We start from the raw sequence: 18,229 nt of genomic DNA on the forward strand, positions 1-18,229 counted from the left end.
ATGTATACTCTATGTAGCCGGGGGTGCTTCCTTCTGCCTGTTACATACATTTGGATTTTGCACAAGTATCATATACCCTTATACCCATTTTTAATGGGTTCAGGTTATAATAAGATTTGGGAGCCAGATACATCTGATTTGACAATTACTTGTGCCTGTACTTGTATACCATATGCTAGCCATTTACTAGTGAGTTTTTTCCTAGTGTTCTTTTCAAATGAGAACGGTAATTAACGAGTGGTGCTCTAGAAAGTGTTCAAGACATTTGCTGATGGAGCACACTTAGCAAAGAGTAGCTCTGTTGTTTGTGTCTTTTTCAGTTAAGTTGATGGTTAACCTTGTCACTGAATTCATGAATTTTTCAAATGAAACGCGCAATGCACAAACCGTAAGCCGTATCGTGTCAATAGCAGCCACCCGATCTAAATCTAATTAATTGTTTGCTGTCGCCGCAGTTGATGACGCCCGTACACACACACATGCACACATTACGTATATTTTCAAAGAAACTGACAATTTAAAATATAAATGTCGTGCGAAAAAAAAAAAGAATTTAATTTTCCACTCGTGTTTGCAACATGAAATTCACTTTCTATTGCTTCCGCGAAAACGGCAACCAATGTCAGCGAGTACACTGCAAGGAAAAATCCGTGTAGTTGTTGTAATTGTAATTGTAATTGAAATGTACATATTTGGCAAAATTGGGAACTGGAAGTTGAGCTCAGCAAAAGTAGTGATATATATTTGAAATCAGTTTTTGTATAAGATCATTTACTTAATAATTGAGGCATTATAATCGAATTGGCCTCAGAGCATTTTTCGATGTGCGTTTGTTTTGAGTGTGTCTTTCACTATTCAAGTTTATTTACTGCGCAGCGACTAGCTGAAATTTTGTTCCCTTCACAAACTGGTTCGCAATCCGCCTCAGAGTCGTTGTGGTCGTACAGCAACTTACACCGCTAGACATTTGGCAAAATGACAAATTTTCCGAGCATGATGTCGCTCAAAACGGGCAGTGGGCGGGGCCGGACGCAGGCCATGCGCTGGCTCCGGTTTTGGGTGGGGTGGTCTGCAGCAGGACTTCAGCCAATGGCACAACGTTTGGTTTCAGTTTCAGTTGCCATCAGCCATCAGCCATCCGCCATCCTCCGCGTGACGCTGAGTTCTGTGGCTGTTTGTCTGCCAAATGCGTTGCCTACTTTTAGGCTGGCATAATGAAATTCCAACTTTTGACTTATTGACGACAACGAGCACGACGGCGATGGCGACAACAACGAGGACAACGACAAGTTCACTTCTCAGTTTGTTAGCTAACAGCGCAGCATGTTGTTGTTTTTGTCGTTGTTGTTTTTCTTGTTGCTGTTGTTACGGTTGCTGCTGCAGGCGACACATGGCCGCTTTAGCTTATGTATTTTTTTTTCGAATTAATTTGTATTTGCATTTTGCATTGCCATAAAGTACTTGATGCAAAATGAAATCGAATCCAAATTGTAATTGTATCAAGTCTTAGGTTCATCATCTGATTAAATAGATTTTATAATCATATTCGCACATAATTTGTGCTTTTGTGTTTATACTTTTATTTCATGTAGAAGGAACAGTCTGGCTAAATTAGGCGTGAGTAGGATTTTCATTACAATATGGAAAAGGTTCAGGCATTATCATTTTTAATAAATGTATATAATTCAGATGTAAAAACTGGAAGAAAAAGCAATCAAACGCACATTTGAATTAAATAAACTTTTGGAACCTATAGCATTTTTATTACTTACAACATACTTGTGCGAGTATTCTTAAGGCGTTCATATCAAACGGAAATTGGTTAATCTATTTATAAGTAACCTCAGCTAAACAATACGCTTTATCATAATGCAAAGAATTTCTTTGACATTAAAAGCTGCCAAAGTTCAAGCATTTAGAACTAAATTCCCAATTTCGGTTCTGTGTTAATTAAGAAAACTTCTCAGAGCGGACTGCAGCAAATAGTTGAAATATATATATAATTTAATTTTGTATTTTAGCCAAGCAAAAAGCATAAATTAGTCTCTATTTATGTTTGCATTTGTTCCCATTTTAGGTATGTGCTTGTATGTGTGTTTATATATGTTTATTGTAGAGGGAATGCAGGAAAGTTCGGTTCAGCTTTGTTTTAATGAATATGCACTGAGCAATGCGCATTCCTTGGTGCTGGGTATCTGCAGGCACAGGAAATTGCGCAATTTTCTAGATGCTTTCACACCGCAATAAGTTGGGATAAATTGAGAATATATTTAGTTTTTTTTTGTCATTTTTGTCTGGAACTGTTAAACGGATGACAGGATTCACGCTCCACTGGGCTTGTCCTTTTAAAGGAATTCGCACCTTTAAAGTAATATCCGCTGGGCTTTTGAAAATTAATTTGCGTTTTAATTGACTTTTACGAGAAGCAAGAATTTTCGGTGTTTGCTAGAGGCGAACTGCGTGGGCTTGTCAATATTTACATGCTACACATTAATTATATGTATGCAGCAAACACATACACACCCACTAACATTCACATACATATTTAAGCAGAGGCATTAGGTACAACAATGGCCAATTTCCTGGCCGGTTCCACGAACAAGCCGCGGGCGAAATAACTGAACTGAGCAGCTTATTAGCAGGTCGGCACGCGAGAGCCGCAACAAACGCGGGCAATCAAAATTATCCCCCACCCAGATTTCAGCCCACGCAGCTGGCCAAAGCCATCGAACTTTTACGCATTGTTTATGTTAACAAAATGTAAATAAGTGTTGCGTACAAACGATGTTGACGATGACGAAAACAAAAGGCAATTAAATTTGTGGCCAAAATAAAGGCGCCGGCACACGCAAGTCGTTGGGAAGACTTGGGGCAACAACAGGTGTTCAGGCTTACGGGGTTGGCTTGCCAATCAAAAGAAACGAAAAGCTAAAACACAACAAAAAAAAAAAAAACAAATAAATCAAATCGTGGGCAGACAGACGAAGCATAACAAAGCCCACAAACACACACATCTTCATACAGGGAATTGGAACTGCCCCCAGGACATTGCATATCGAATACTTTTATCGAAGTGGTCGACATTTACGCAGCCAATTCGTCGCCGCTTGCCCTCTTGTCGACGCAGTTTGCTTAAGTGTGCTCGCGTGTTAATTGTCGAGGAATGTGCTTGCCACGGCGATAATATTGGACAGCTAGCTATCCAGCTGGGCAGCCTAACGTGCTCGCTGACAATTCAAATTTAACTACGAAATTGACCACAGTTGCAAAAGTAACGCATAATAAAGTGGCGCATATAACCTATAGAAGCAAGTAACATATTTATATACTCGATAGCCCGATACCCTGGATCCCGATCAATATCGCTTGTTTTTGGTCAACGGACAAGCTGTATGTACATATACATCTTCTTACTTCAAAATTTCATCTATTTCTCATGGGTTTAGCTTGCATGTTAATTTGCTTGTGAGACTCTTGAAATAGTGCATCGAATTTAACCTTGGTATGGGCAACTTTTTCTGAATAATGATATACTTATTGGCAGACTGTCATGATCAAGAGTATTATATTAAAGTTCAATCTACCTTTTGATATCTCATAATTATTTCTAAGAGGTGACGCGCTTATAATAATTCGATCAATCCAGCACTCAAGCTAACATAAGCAAATTTACCATATAATAAGGTCAAAAATGACTGTTTCCATAGGTTACTTACATCTTATATAGTCTTATAGCTCAAAATGAACACCCTGAAGAAGTGCGATATTTCCACCCAGTCTTTGAGCTAAACTAGGGCTCACCAGTACGACATTACGTTCGATAATTTATTGATATAAAACGCCTAAAATAGGTATATACGAGTTTTTGATATCACTTGTAAGGTCATCAAATTGCTTTTGCTGTATACTTCAGTATTCCGGTTCTGGCAGCCAAGGGACAATCTTCCTTTAACGACTATTAAATGGTGGCTGCCGCCATTAAAGTCACTTCCGTTTATTTTTATCGTTTTTAATTGCGTTTTTTCGTCTATTCCGGTTGTTGTCTGTTTCTTTGTGGCTGCCTCATTTGTCGCCGTGTATGTTTGCTCGTTCATTTTATTTAGCAATTTATTTCACACGTAGCCCCCCAGCAGTGAAGTGTGCCTACTACAGTGTTTGGCCGGGATAGTGTATCTGGTGACTGTTTTTAATTTTAGGCTATTATGAGCTGTCCAGTTGCCTGCTGGCCCCTGCCTTTACCGGGAGCACGGGTATGTTGCCCATTTGCAGTCCGGGCCAAAATTATGGCCACACATATAAATTGTCAAGCGGCCATTCGTCTTGCAGAATAAATGTTGCAATTTGTTGGCTTTGCGTTGCGCGCGAACTCTCTGAAAAGATGGCGCCCAAGATAGTCCACAACAGCTTCCGCTGCGCACAAAAGTATGCTACGCTTTTCGTACCATTTCCAGCCCGCCTTTAAAGCGCCGGCGTGCACCTTCGCTGACCACTGACCGAACAGGAGCTGGAGTTAGAGCTGGCAGTAGGGCGAGCAGTGCTATAAATTCCATTGCAATGCATGCGACTCCATGTGCGACGCGAGACACAAATAACTCACAGTCTGCATGGCGCAGCGCCTTTCATTAGGAGCGGCCTTCGCTGACCACTGCCGGCATATATTTGCGCACAATTAATTATTATAAATGTCGTGGTCTCCACCCGGACATGGACCCGGTCCCGAGCCAGCATGCGGATGCGGTTACGGATGCGAATGCAAACGCGAACGCTTGCACAAAGTCGCACAAAACGTTCTCCGTTTGCCAGCAAGCGAAATTGTTTATGAAAATTTATGATTACAATATTTGTGTCGCACTGCATCTTTCCCTCCCTCTCGGCATATAACTTGTATTTGCTCTATGTGGCCGTTGGATTTTATTTATTTAAGTCGACACTCTGATGTGGCACGCAGAATGCTTGCAACCTGCACGGCTTTCACTACATGCGCCCATTTGCCGCCACAACGCTTTGCCACTTCCCGAGGCTTGTGTGAAGAGAAAAGCTGATTATGATTATTGCCTTTTAATGTTACAACTACTTGCGCGTTAATGTATTACCAACACACATACACCAACGGGTACACACACACACACGCATGCTTACTCACACGTATGAGTTTGCATTTCTATTGATACTTTAGTCACAATTGATTTCGCATGACTTCTTGCTTGTTTATTCAAAGAAAAACTTTTTAAGTACGAACACATACACATACATGCGCATACACATCGGTGCGGCTTTTTTAAGTCAATTTTAAAGCAGAAAAATCTTTCATTCATTCATCCGTTGTAGTTGTTTGACGCCTTTTCCATGCTTTTGTGTCATTTCTGTCCTGCTTTCGATTCCTCTTGAGCTCTGAATCTTGCCAGCTTTTATTTGCTTAAGTTATCTCTTATTTATTTTCTTAATGCCTATCGAGTTACTTGGGTTGTAATGGATATCCGGTTGCTTAAAATGTTAGCTTCTGACAGATGCTTGATATGAAACAATTAAATTTAAAATATATCAAGAATGTATATTCAAAAATTTAATATGTTTGCAGCATATTCAAAAGAAAAATGTAATACTTTTATTTGGAATCGCGCATGCCCCGATTGAATGAGTGATTAACCGAACGTTGATCAACGAGCGAAAACGACATAAAGTTATGCGTCCGACTGACGAGCAAGGGGTCACCGGCTCAAATTTAGTATCAATTGTCAGTTGTTGTATGTTTATTAAATTTGTTATTATTCACAAACAAAAAAGCATGTTAAAAACAAATAAGTGTGCGTTTATCGGAAGTAGCGCATGGTGGACATTTGTATCTATTTGCAGCATGTGCAAATTACACAAAAAGTTCGCTGGAATTATATTTCCAACATAACTTTCATGGCACCTCCGGAAGCTTGATGAAGGGTTTTGTCTAAGTAAATGTTTAGATCATTCTCAAATCTATAACCTTTCGCTTTCCATCTATATGCCGCTAATTCCTTTGAATTTGCAGCTGATTCATTATTTTCACATTTATCATTTGAGCATTTTTCGCTTGAGCGCCACTTTAGACGCCTTGCCTAGATATGGCAACCCTTGGCACCCTCTCATCGTCAAGCTACAACACCCTCTGCACCGCTGTGCGTTTGTTATCAGACTTCATGCAGCTAATTATGCGCTAAGTAGACACAGTACACACAACAGCAACAGCAACAACAAAAGTAAAAGTTACAACAACCTGAGCGGCACACCGGGACGCAGTGGCGAGCGGATAATTTATGGCCGCGATTGCAGCCAAAAATCCTTTGTCGAAAAGTTGCAAATACCTGGAACTTAATGTTGGACTTTGAACTGGCGAGCGACTCTGCGCCCAACCAAAATATGATAAATGTTGTGCGGAAGTTGGCGACTGACACTGTGCCACGCCTCCTGCCACACGCCCCATCTCGTGCGGCCTTTGAGCCGCATACCCTGCCCGCTCTCTGGCAACGAGCACAAGGTGCGCAAAAGGCCGTCAATTTGCGAATATGCGCGCCGTCGAAATTCCCGCAGACATAAGCATTGGCATTACGAGTAGTAGTCGCATTGCTATCTGGGGTGGCCAGTTGCATTGTGTGTGCTTGTGTGGGTGAGTGCCAGTGTGTGTGTGTGTAGGTGAGAGAGGGTCGGTGTGTCTTCATTATGAGCATCCGTTTTGGGAATTACCCGGCCTTTGTGGTGGTCGTTCTCTAATGCAGTAGATAAACACCGCCATGGAAGCCTTTAGCTATTTGTCACATGCAATAGGTATGTGTGTGTGTGAGTGTCTGTGTATGTGAGTGGGAGAAGCTTAAGGCGCATGCTGCGTATACGTAATATTGTGCTGCTAGCAGAGGCCAAAGGGAAATTGAATTAAATCGCAAACTCAAATTGCAACGTATTTTCCATTTTCCATTTCACGATCTCAGCTCCCATACGAGACGTCGGCTCGAAATTAACGACAGTCATAACTTTTTCAACGCGACATTTTAGTTTTCGGCTGCTCGGCATTTCACACGCTGCCAAAACGTTTCCGCTTCCGCTTACAGTCATAACTTTTTGCCTCTGTCATTTCATTATTTTTTTTTGGTTGTTGTTGGAAAGTTACGAGCATGCCAAAAACTGTGACACTCGGCGTGGCAGGCTTCAGCCAATGCAACTTTCGCTGCATTTGAACTTTGGCTTGCTCTGCATAGGCAACATCCAGCACCCGCAGGCAGCAGGACACCACAGCTAACAGCTAAGGTAAATAAGCCGGAAACATGCGGCAACTGTGACGTGTGCGGGCGCACGCATTGCCGCACCGTTTAATTCAGTTGTGTGCGCGGATTGGGTGGTATTTGCCGCGCACTTTTAATGGGACTCAATGCAGCCTCAGCCTCAGCTAAGCTTCTTAGCAGCTAACACACTTGTCTAACACATTAATAATCAACCCTCCTTTTGACTCATTCTGATCTAGTGATAGGAATTTGGCTATAATTTTATCCACTTATCGAATCCTTTATACTACTATTTTCACTTTTAATAAATCTAATTGAAAATTAGTATTAAAAATGTCGTTCACGATACCCATTTAAATATTATTAAATAAATTAAAAGCCAGAAAAGAGTAATTAACTGTTAAAAGGTTGGTATATTTTGTCTTTTTAAAATGATAAAATGAGTCCCACCTGTCCCAGTAGCCCATTAGATTGCTGCATTAGCTAATTGAGAAAAGATTCTGAAGAAAACAGAAATAAAATTCCAGAGAATTTAATTTGTATATTTTTAATTTTAATCATATCTCCGCGCGGAGGTCTGTCGTTTTGGAACGTCATAGCTTCGCGCGGAGTTATGTCGTTTAGGAACGTCATATCTTCCCTTGCCATTTTGTCGATTTGGGTCAAAATTTCGAATTCCCCTTTTTTAATGCTAATCAATAGTACTGATCCTTACGAGTCGAAAATGGTATAAAACTCCAAAATCCAAACATTATTTGGCAGAAATATTCCAAAAAATCATCAAAAAAGTTTGACTTTACAAACGAGTTAGTCTTTGGTCAACAATAGTTTGTAACCCATCGATGTTTAATTTGTTTAAATGCCAATTGATGGTTGGGATCCATACGCTATCGAAAAGCTATAACACTTTAAAATCAGACCTTATTTGCCGAAATATTAAAAAAAAGTCATCGAAAAAGTTTCGATTTTCGCACCGACCTCGATTTTGAAAAAAAAATGTGATGATTTGTCATATCTCCGCGCGGAGTTATGTCGTCTTGGAACGTCATAGCTTCGCGCGGAGTTATGTCGTTTAGGAACGTCATATCTTCCCTTGCCATTTTGTCGATTTGGGTCAAAATTTCGAATTCCCCTTTTTTAATGCTAATCAATAGTACTCATCCTTACTAGTCGAAAATGGCATAAAACTCCAGAATCGAACATTATTTGGCAGAAATATTCCTAAAAATCATCAAAAAAGTTTGACTTTACAAACGAGTTAGTTTTTGGTCAACAATAGTTTGTAACCCATCGATGTTTAATTTGTTTAAATGCCAATTGATGGTTGGGATCCATACGCATTCAAAAAGGTATAAACTTTTAAAATCAGACATTATTTGCCGAAATATTAAAAAAAAGTCATCGAAAAAGTTTTGATTTTCGCACCGACCTCGATTTTGAAAAAAAATGTGATGATTTGTCATATCTCCGCGTGGAGTTATGTCGTTTTGGAATGTCATAGCTTCGCGCGGAGTTATGTCGTTTTGGAATGTCATAGCTTCGCGCGGAGTTATGTCGTTTTGGAACGTCATATCTCCGCGCGGAGTTATGTCGTTTTGGAACGTCATATCTCCGCGCGGAGCTATGTCGTTTTGGAACGTCATATCTCCGCGCGGAGTTATGTCGTTTTGGAACGTCATATCTCCGCGCGGAGTTATGTCGTTTTGGAACGTCATATCTCCGCGCGGAGTTATGTCGTTTTGGAACGTCATAGCTTCGCGCGGAGTTATGTCGTTTTGGAACGTCATAGCTTCGCGCGGAGGTTTGTCGTTTTGGAACGTCATATTTTCCCTTGCCATTTTGTCGATTTGGGTCAAATTTTCGAATTCCCCTTTTTTAATGCCAATCAATAGTACTGATCCTTACGAGTCCAAAATGTTAAAAAACTCCAAAATCGGACAGTATTTGGCAGAAATATTCCAAAAAATCATCAAAAAAGGTTGACTTTACAAACTAGTTCGATTTTTGTCAACAATATTTTGTAACCCATCGCTGTTTAATTTGTTTAAATGCCAATTGATTTGGTTGGGATCCATACGCATTCGAAAATCCATAACACTTTAAAATCAGACATTATTTGCCGAAATATTAAAAAAAGTCATCGAAAAAGTTTTGATTTTCGCACCGACCTCGATTTTGACAAAAATTGTGATGATTTGTCATATCTCCGCGCGAATTTATGTCGTTTTGGAACGTCATATCTCCGCGCGGAGTTATGTCGTTTTGGAACGTCATATCTCCGCGTGGAGTTATGTCGTTTTGGAACGTCATATCTCCGCGCGGAGTTATGTCGTTTTGGAACGTCATATCTCCGCGCGGAGTTATGTCGTTTTGGAACGTCATATCTTCCCTTGCCATTTTGTCGATTTGGGTCAAAATTTCGAATTCCCCTTTTTTTAATGCCAATCAATAGTACTGATCCTTACGAGTCTAAAATGTTATAGAACTCCAAAATCGGACAGTATTTGGCAGAAATATTCCAAAAAATCATCAAAAAAGGTTGACCTTACAAACGAGTTAGTTTTTTGTCAACAATAGTTTGTAACCCATCGCTGTTTAATTTTTTTAAATGCCAATTGATGGTTGGGATCCATACGCATTCGAAAATGCATAACACTTTAAAATCAGACATTATTTGCCGAAATATTAAAAAACTCATCGAAAAAGTTTCGATTTTCGCAACGACCTCGATTTTGAAAAAAAAATTTGATGATTTGTCATATCTCCGCGTGGAGTTATGTCATTTTGGAACGTCATAGCTCCGCGCGGAGTTATGTCGTTTTGAAACGTCATAGCTCCGCGCGGAGTTATGTCGTTTTGGAACGTCATAGCTTCGCGCGGAGCTATGTCGTTTTGGAACGTCATATCTTCCCTTGCCATTTTGTCGATTTGGGTCAAAATTTCGAATTCCCTTTTTTTAATGCCAATCAATAGTTCTGATCCTTACGAGTTGAAAATGGTATAAAACTCCAAAATCAGACATTATTTGGCAGAAATATTCCAAAAAATCATCAAAAAAGGTTGACCTTACAAACGAGTTAGTTTTTTGTCAACAATAGTTTGTAACCCATCGCTGTTTAATTTGTTTAAATGTCAATTGATGGTTGGGATCCATACGCATTCGAAAAGCTATCACTTTAAAATCAGACATTATTTGCCGAAATATCAAAAAAAAAATCATCGAAAAAGTTTCGATTTTCGCAACGACTTCGATTTTGAAAAAAAAGTGATGATTTGTCATATCTCCGCGTGGAGTTATGTCATTTTGGAACGTCATAGCTCCGCGCGGAGTTATGTCGTTTTGAAACGTCATAGCTCCGCGCGGAGTTATGTCGTTTTGGAACGTCATAGCTCCGCGCGGAGTTATGTCGTTTTGGAACGTCATAGCTTCGCGCGGAGTTATGTCGTTTTGGAACGTCATAGCTTCGCGCGGAGCTATGTCGTTTTGGAACGTCATAGCTTCGCGCGGAGCTATGTCGTTTTGGAACGTCATATCTTCCCTTGCCATTTTGTCGATTTGGGTCAAAATTTCGAATTCCCCTTTTTTTAATGCCAATCAATAGTACTGATCCTTACGAGTCTAAAATGTTATAGAACTCCAAAATCGGACAGTATTTGGCAGAAATATTCCAAAAAATCATCAAAAAAGGTTGACTTTACAAACTAGTTCGCGCGGAGTTATGTCGTTTTGGAACGTCATATCTCCGCGCGGAGTTATGTCGTTTTGGAACGTCATAGCTTCTCGCGGAGTTATATCGTTTTGGAACGTCATATCTTCCCTTGCCATTTTGTCGATTTGGGTCAAAATTTCGAATTCCCCTTTTTTAATGCCAATCAATAGTACTGATCCTTACTAGTCGAAAATTGCATAAAACTCCAATATCGGACATTATTTGGCAGAAACATTCAAAAAAATCATCAAAAAAGGTTGACCTTACAAACGAGTTAGTTTTTTGTCAACAATAGTTTGTAACCCATCGATGTTTAATTTGTTTAAATGCCAATTGATGGTTGGGATCCATACACAATCAAAAAACTATAACACTTTAAAATCAGACCTTATTTGGCGAAATATTAAAAAAAAGTCATCGAAAAAGTTTCGATTTTCGCACCGACCTCGATTTTGAAAAAAAATGTGATGATTTGTCATATCTCCGCGCGGAGTTATGTCGTTTTGGAACGTCATAGCTTCGCGCGGAGTTATGTCGTTTAGGAACGTCATATCTTCCCTTGCCATTTTGTCGATTTGGGTCAAAATTTCGAATTCCCCTTTTTCAATGCTAATCAATAGTACTGATCCTTACTAATCGAAAATGGTATAAAACTCCAGAATCGGACATTATTTGGCAGAAATATTCCTAAAAATCATCAAAAAAGTTTGACTTTACAAACGAGTTAGTTTTTGGTCAACAATAGTTTGTAACCCATCGATGTTTAATTTGTTTAAATGCCAATTGATGGTTGGGATCCATACGCATTCAAATAGGTATAAACTTTTAAAATCAGACATTATTTGCCGAAATATTAAAAAAAAGTCATCGAAAAAGTTTCGATTTTCGCACCGACCTCGATTTTGAAAAAAAATGTGATGGTTTGTCATATCTCCGCGTGGAGCTATGTCGTTTTGGAATGTCATAGCTTCGCGCGGAGTTATGTCGTTTTGGAATGTCATAGCTTCGCGCGGAGTTATGTCGTTTTGGAACGTGATATCTCCGCGCGGAGTTATGTCGTTTTGGAACGTCATATCTCCGCGCGGAGTTATGTCGTTTTGGAACGTCATATCTCCGCGCGGAGCTATGTCGTTTTGGAACGTCATATCTCCGCGCGGAGTTATGTCGTTTTGGAACGTCATATCTCCCTTGCCATATTGTCGATTTGGGTCAAAATTTCGAATTCCCCTTTTTTAATGCCAATCAAGAGTACTGATCCTTACGAGTCTAAAATGTTATAGAACTCCAAAATCGGACAGTATTTGGCAGAAATATTCCAAAAAATCATCAAAAAAGGTTGACTTTACAAACTAGTTCGATTTTTGTCAACAATATTTTGTAACCCATCGCTGTTTAATTTGTTTAAATGCCAATTGATTTGGTTGGGATCCATACGCATTCGAAAATGCATAACACTTTAAAATCAGACATTATTTGCCGAAATATTAAAAAAAGTCATCGAAAAAGTTTTGATTTTCGCACCGACCTCGATTTTGACAAAAATTGTGATGATTTGTCATATCTCCGCGCGAATTTATGTCGTTTTGGAACGTCATATCTCCGCGCGGAGTTATGTCGTTTTGGAACGTCATATCTCCGCGTGGAGTTATGTCGTTTTGGAACGTCATATCTCCACGCGGAGTTATGTCGTTTTGGAACGTCATATCTCCGCGCGGAGTTATGTCGTTTTGGAACGTCATAGCTTCGCGCGGAGTTATGTCGTTTTGGAACGTCATATCTCCGCGCGGAGTTATGTCGTTTTGGAACGTCATATCTCCCTTGCCATATTGTCGATTTGGGTCAAAATTTCGAATTCCCCTTTTTTAATGCCAATCAATAGTACTGATCCTTACGAGTCAAATATGGCATAAAACTCCAATATCGGACATTATTTGGCAGAAATATTCCAAAAAATCATCAAAAAAGGTTGACCTTACAAACGAGTTAGTTTTTTGTCAACAATAGTTTGTAACCCATCGCTGTTTAATTTTTTTAAATGCCAATTGATGGTTGGGATCCATACGCATTCGAAAATGCATAACACTTTAAAATCAGACATTATTTGCCGAAATATTAAAAAAAATCATCGAAATAGTTTCGATTTTCGCACCGACCTCGATTTTGAAAAAAAAATTTGATGATTTGTCATATCTCCGCGCGGAGTTATGTCATTTTGGAACGTCATAGCTTCGCGCGGAGTTATGTCGTTTTGGAACGTCATAGCTTCGCGCGGAGTTATGTCGTTTTGGAACGTCATATCTTCCCTTGCCATTTTGTCGATTTGGGTCAAAATTTCGAATTCCCCTTTTTTAATGCCAATCAATAGTACTGATCCTTACGAGTCGAAAATGGTATAAAACTCCAAATCGGACAGTATTTGGCAGAAATATTCCAAAAAATCATCAAAAAAGTTTGACACTACAAACTAGTTCGATTTTTGTCAACAATATTTTGTAACCCATCAATGATTAATTTGTTTGAATGCGAATTCATGGTAGGGATCCATACGCATTCAAACAGGTATAAACTTTTAAAATCAGACATTTGCCGAAATATTAAAAAAAAGTCATCGAAAAAGTGTCGATTTTAGCACTGACCTCGAATTTGAAAAAAAGTGATGATTTGTCATATCTCCGCGCGGAGTTATGTCGTTTTGGAACGTCAAATGATCAAAAAAGGTTGACCTTACAAACGAGTTAGTTTTTTGTCAACAATAGTTTGTAACCCATCGCTGTTTGATTTGTTTAAATGCCAATTGAAGATTGGGATCCATACGCATTCGAAAAGCTATAACACTTTAAAATCAGACATTATTTGCCAAAATATCAAAAAAAAAATCATCGAAAAAGTTTCGATTTTCGCACCGACCTCGATTTTGAAAAAAAATGTGATTTATTTATTTATTTATTTATTTATTTATTTATTAATGGTCGACAAAACGAGTGTCTTCCTCATTATTCAAAAGATTGTATAATAGAATTATATGCTAAAAGCCTAGTTAAAGGATACAATTTTCTAAATAGCATCACCGACCGATGGAGGTGTTTTATTTGCCAGTCCGGCCAGCTGTGCCCCTTTTCACAGCTAATTTTGTCAGTGACGCTATTGGAGCCTACATCTAAGCAAAAGGTTGTAAGTAGGAAAAAAGTGATCTCAAGTGAAATTAAAAATAATCTTAATTTGCTATATTAATAAAGAAAATACAATAAATAGGAAAAAAGAAAGTAAGAAAATTGTTAATAAAGTAAAGCAATGTAAGTTAGATAAAGAGTGTTAAGTGGATAGGACGAAGAGAAAAGTAATGGGAAATTACCGACAAAAAAATGTGATGATTTATTTATTTATTTATTTATTTATTAATGGTCGACAAAACGGGTGTCTTCCTCATTATTCAAAAGATTGTACAATAGAATTATATGCTAAAAGCCTAGTTAAAGGATACAATTTTCTAAATAGCATCACCGACCGATGGAGGTGTTTTATTTGCCAGTCCGGCCAGCTGTCCCCCTTTTCACAGCTAATTTTGTCAGTGACGCTATTGGAGCCTACATCTAAGCAAAAGGTTGTAAGTAGGAAAAAAGTGATCTCAAGTGAAATTAAAAATAATCTTAATTTGCTATATTAATAAAGAAAATACAATAAATAGGAAAAAAGAAAGTAAGAAAATTGTTAATAAAGTAAAGCAATGTAAGTTAGATAAAGAGTGTTAAATGTATAGGACAAAGACAAAAGTAATGGGAAATCACCGGTGGGGGAAAATTTTTCATGATGATTTGTCATATCTCCACGCGGAGTTTTGTCGTTTTGGAACGTCATAGCTTCGCGCGGAGTTATGTCGTTTTGGAACGTCATATCTCCCTTGCCATTTTGTCGATTTGGGTCAAAATTTCGAATTCCCTTTTTTTAATGCCAATCAATAGTACTGATCCTTACGAGTCGAAAATGGTATAAAACTCCAAAATCGGACATTATTTGGCAGAAATATTCCAAAAAATCATCAAAAAAGGTGGACCTTACAAACGAGTTAGTTTTTTGTCAACAATAGTTTGTAACCCATCGCTGTTTAATTTGTTTAAATGCCAATTGAAGATTGGGATCCATACGCATTCGAAAAGCTATAACACTTTAAAATCAGACATTATTTGCCGAAATATCAAAAAAAATCATCGAAAAAGTTTCGATTTTCGCACCGACCTCGATTTTGAAAAAAAAATGTGATGATTTATTTATTTATTTATTTATTTATTTATTTATTTATTTATTAATGGTCGACAAAACGAGTGTCTTCCTCATTATTCAAAAGATTGTACAATAGAATTATATGCTAAAAGCCTAGTTAAAGGATACAATTTTCTAAATAGCATCACCGACCGATGGAGGTGTTTTATTTGCCAGTCCGGCCAGCTGTGCCCCTTTTCACAGCTAATTTTGTCAGTGACGCCCTTGGAGCCTACATCTAAGCAAAAGGTTGTAAGTAGGAAAAAAGTGATCTCAAGTGAAATTAAAAATAATCTTAATTTGCTATATTAATAAAGAACGTCATATCTCCTCGCGGAGTTAAGTAGTTTTGGAACGTCATATCTCCGCGCGGAGTTAAGTAATTTTGGAACGTCATATCTCCGCGCGGAGTTATGTCGTTTTGGAACGTCATATCTCCGCGCGTTGTTATGTCGTTTTGGAACGTCATATCTCCGCGCGGAGTTATGTCGTTTTGGAACGTCATATCTCCGCGTGGAGTTATGTCGTTTTGGAACGTCATATCTCCGCGCGGAAGTATGTCGTTTTGGAACGTCATATCACCCTTGCCATTTTGTCGATTTGGGTCAAAATTTCGAATTCCCTTTTTTTAATGCCAATCAATAGTACTAATCCTTACGAGTCGAAAATGGTATAAAACTCCAAAATCGGACATTATTTGGCAGAAATATTCCAAAAAATCATCAAAAAAGTTTGACTTTACAAACTAGTTCGATTTTTGTCAACAATATTTTGTAACCCATCAATGTTTAATTTGTTTGAATGCGAATTCATGGTAGGGATCCATACGCATTCAAACAGGTATAAACTTTTAAAATCAGACATTATTTGCCGAAATATTAAAAAAAAGTCATCGAAAAAGTGTCGATTTTCGCACTGACCTCGATTTTGAAAAAAAAAAAGTGATGATTTGTCATATCTCCGCGCGGAGTTATGTCGTTTTGGAACGTCATATCTCCGCGCGGAGTTATGTCGTTTTGGAACGTCATAGCTTCGCGCGGAGTTATGTCGTTTTGGAACGTCATAGCTTCACGCGGAGTTATGTCGTTTTGGAACGTCATAGCTTCGCGCGGAGCTATGTCGTTTTGGAACGTCATATCTCCGCGCGGAGTTATGTCGTTTTGGAACGTCATAGCTTCGCGCGGAGCTATGTCGTTTTGGAACGTCATATCTTCCCTTGCCATTTTGTCGATTTGGGTCAAAATTTCGAATTCCCCTTTTGCCAATCAATAGTACTGATCCTTACGAGTCGAAAATGGTATAAAACTCCAAAATCGGACAGTATTTGGCAGAAATATTCCAAAAAATAATTTAAAAAAGGTTGACTTTACAAACTAGTTCGATTTTTGTCATTTGGAATGTCATAGCTTCGCGCGGAGTTATGTCGTTTTGGAATGTTATAGCTTCGCGCGGAGTTATGTCGTTTTGGAATGTGATATCTCCGCGCGGAGTTATGTCGTTTTGGAACGTCATATCTCCGCGCGGAGTTATGTCGTTTTGGAACGTCATATCTCCGCGCGGAGTTATGTCGTTTCGGAACGTCATATCTCCCTTGCCATTTTGTCGATTTGGGTCAAAATTTCGAATTCCCTTTTTCCCTCATGCCAATCAATAGTACTGATCCTTACGAGTCCAAAATGTTATAGAACTCCAAAATCGGACATTATTTGGCAGAAATATTCCAAAAAATCATCAAAAAAGGTTGACCTTACAAACGAGTTAGTTTTTTGTCAACAATAGTTTGTAACCCATCGCTGTTTGATTTGTTTAAATGCCAACTGATGGTTGGGATCCATACGCATTGGAAAAGCTGTAACACTTTAAAATCCGACATTATTTGCCGAAATATTAAAACAAAATCAACGAAAAAGTTTCGATTTTCGCACCGACCTCGATTTTGACAAAAAATGTGATGATACGTCATATCTCCGCGCGGAGTTATGTCGTTTTGGAACGTCATATCTCCGCGCGGAGTTATGTCGTTTTGGAACGTCATAGCTTCGCGCGGAGCTATGTCGTTTTGGAACGTCATATCTCCGCGCGGAGTTATGTCGTTTTGGAACGTCATATCTTCCCTTGCCATTTTGTCGATTTGGGTCAAAATTTCGAATTCCCCTTTTTTAATGCCAATCAATAGTACTAATCCTTACGAGTCGAAAATGGTATAAAACTCCAAATCGGACAGTATTTGGCAGAAATATTCCAAAAAATCATCAAAAAAGTTTGACTTTACAAACTAGTTCGATTTTTGTCAACAATATTTTGTAACCCATCAATGATTAATTTGTTTGAATGCGAATTCATGGTAGGGATCCATACGCATTCAAACATGTATAAACTTTTAAAATCAGACATTATTTGCCGAAATATTAAAAAAAAGTCATCGAAAAAGTGTCGATTTTAGCACTGACCTCGAATTTGAAAAAAAGTGATGATTTGTCATATCTCCGCGCGGAGTTATGTCGTTTTGTAACGTCAAATGATCAAAAAAGGTTGACCTTACAAACGAGTTAGTTTTTTGTCAACAATAGTTTGTAACCCATCGCTGTTTAATTTGTTTAAATGCCAATTGATGGTTGGGATCCATACGCATTGGAAAAGCTATAACACTTTAAAATCCGACATTATTTGCCGAAATATTAAAAAAAGTCATCGAAAAAGTTTCGATTTTCGCACCGACCTCGATTTTGACAAAAAATATGATGATTTGTCATATCTCCGCGCGGAGTTATGTCGTTTTGGAACGTCATAGCTTCGCGCGGAGTTATTTCTTTTTGGAACGTCATATTTCCCTTGCCAATTTGGTGATTTGGGTCAAAATTTCGAATTCCTTTTTTTTAATGCCAATCAATAGTACTGATCCTTACGAGTTGAAAATGGTATAAAACTCCAAAATCGGACATTATTTGGCAGAAATATTCCAAAAAATCATCAAAAAAGGTTGACCTTACAAACGAGTTAGTTTTTTGTCAACAA

General features: G+C 38.5%; 1 long non-coding RNA gene across 1 annotated transcript in view; it reads right to left on the reverse strand.

Annotated features, from left to right (window-relative positions):
* LOC26531212 (uncharacterized) overlaps nucleotides 1-18,229 on the reverse strand; it is a 252,619-nt gene that overhangs the window by 57,740 nt on the left and 176,650 nt on the right. The gene's annotated exons all lie outside the window — the stretch shown is intronic.

Source organism: Drosophila virilis, chromosome 2 (assembly GCF_030788295.1).
Source record: "Drosophila virilis strain 15010-1051.87 chromosome 2, Dvir_AGI_RSII-ME, whole genome shotgun sequence".
Taxonomy (NCBI): domain Eukaryota; kingdom Metazoa; phylum Arthropoda; class Insecta; order Diptera; family Drosophilidae; genus Drosophila; species Drosophila virilis.